This window comes from Saccostrea cucullata, unplaced genomic scaffold (assembly GCF_032062105.1).
Source record: "Saccostrea cucullata isolate Sc308-1 unplaced genomic scaffold, CSIRO_AGI_Scuc_v1 ctg2079, whole genome shotgun sequence".
Lineage (NCBI taxonomy): Eukaryota > Metazoa > Mollusca > Bivalvia > Ostreida > Ostreidae > Saccostrea > Saccostrea cuccullata.
This window is the reverse complement of record NW_026936715.1, coordinates 89-2500: the sequence shown is the minus strand read 5'-3', so window position 1 is coordinate 2500 and position 2412 is coordinate 89.

Below are 2412 nucleotides of genomic sequence, written 5' to 3'. Positions count from 1 at the left end.
CTAGCATGAAAAGTAGGTCATGGACTTATAGTTATTCTAAGTGACTACAATTATGGGTTTATAATAACTTGTTTTTTACTTTCATCAGTGGAATTTTCCAATATTTTAAGTAAACGTCATTCTTTTAATTTCTGGGCGGAAATGTGAAGAAACCGTACATATAGCTTTAGTATTATAACATCTGTAGCTTAAGAGGACCAAAATTTTGAATCCCATGGTCTCTACTTCCCTGAGGCCTAAGGATAAAATATCTTTTTATATCCCCGCTCCGAAGGAGAGGGGTTATACTGTTTAATTTACCCTTGTGTGTCTGTCGCTCTGTATGTCCGTTAAAAAATTTTTGGTCGCAGTTTTCTCAGCAACTACTCATCGCAGATGTTTGAAATTTTAGTGCATTTTTTGCTGAGGCATGCCATATGGTGCGATTCATTTTTAGCTCACCTGAGCCGAAGGTTCAAGTGAGCTTTTCTGATCACATTTTGTCCAGCGTCCGTCTGTCCGTCTGTCTGTAAACTTTTCACATTTTCGACTTCTTCTCAAGAACCGCGGGGCCAATTTCAATCAAACGTGCCACAAAGCATCCTTGGGTAAAGGGGATTCAAGTTTATTCAAATGAAGGGCCACGCCCTCATTCAAGGGGAGATAATTGGGAATTAATGAAAATTTAGTGGCATGTTTTAAAAATCTTCTTCTCAAGAACCACTGTGCCAGGAAAGATGAAACTCATGGGGAAACATTCTCAGGTAGTGCAGATTCAATTTTGTTCAAATCATGACCCCCGTGGGTAGGGCGGGGCCACAATGGCCGACCAAATTTTTACATAGAAATATTTAGGAAAATTCTTTAAAAATTTTCCTCTCAAGAATGACAAAGCCATAATTCATCATATTTACAATGAAGTATCCTCAGGTAGTGTAGATTCAAGTTTGTTGAAATCATGACCCCTGGGGGTAGGGCAGGGCCACAATGGCCGACCAAAGTTTTACATAGAAATATATAGGAAAATTCTTTAAAAATCTTCTTCTCAAGAATGGCAAAGCCATAATTGATCATATTTATACGGAAGCATCCTCAGGTAGTGTAGATTCAAGTTTGTTCAAATCGTGACCCCTGAAGGTAGGGCGGGGTCACAATGGCCGACCAAAGTTTTACATAGAAATATATAGGAAAATTCTTTAAAATCTTCTTCTCAAGAATAGCAAAGCCATAATTGATCATATTTATATGGAAGCATCCTCAGGTAGTGAAGATTCAAGTTTGTTGAAATCATGACCTCCGGGGATAGGGCGGGGTCCACAATGGCCGACCAAAGTTTTACGTAGTAATATATAGGAAAATTCTTTAAAATCCTCTTCTCAAGAATAACAAAGCCATAATTGATCATATTTATATGGAACATCCTCAGGTAGTGTAGATTCAAGTTTGTTCAAATCATGACCCCTGGGGGTAAATAAATATATAATTTTCCACATTGTACATATGGAAATACAGTAATTACATACCGCGATAATTATTTCTCAATCACTGACTTTTTAGTCATTGTACGTAGCAAAACCTGCAATCATATATGTACTGCAATTGCTTTGCAGCAACATTGCCGCAACATCTTTCTGGCAATATTGCCGCAAATTTAATTTACGTACGAAAAACGATATTGCCGCAATATTGCTGCATATATACTGCCAGAATGTTGCTACAATATTGCCGCAATATTGCTGCAACACTTTTCTGGCAATATTGCCGCAAATCTAATTTACATACGAAAAACGATATTACCGCAATATTGCTGCAATGTATTGCCAGAATGTTGCTGCAATATTGCGGCAATAATGCCAGAAGATGTTGCCAGAAGGTGAGTATTTTGGTAAGGGTAAACCAATTTTTGCTTTTTTCCTAACCACACCCAAGTAAAAAAATTTTCAAACAAATCACTTACAAATTGCCTACAAATTGCTTTAAAATCACTTTAAAGTGATTTGTTTCAGTGATTTGTAAGCAATTCATTTAACAAATCATGCTTAAATCACTTTCCACCAAAATGATGACTATGATTTGCTTACAATTTGTTATGAAAGGGTGATTTGCTTGTGATTTCTTTCCCATTTCAGACAATTTCTGAGTGATTTGTTAAACTTAGGAAATTGTTACAGTGATTTCTTCATGATTTGTTGAACTTAGCCATTCTTCAAGGTGATTTGAAAATGATTTCTGGAACTTAGTCTTTCTTCAAAGTGATTTGAAGATGATTTGTTAACTTAGACTTTCTTCTTGATGATTTGTAAATGATTTGTTGATCTCATGGTCCTTCTTTAGAGTGATTTGAGAGTGATTTACTTCACAACTTCCGCCTGGCTTGCTGATTGGTCAGTATTAGAAACTCTACCGCCAATTTTCATTTATCAGATTTGAATT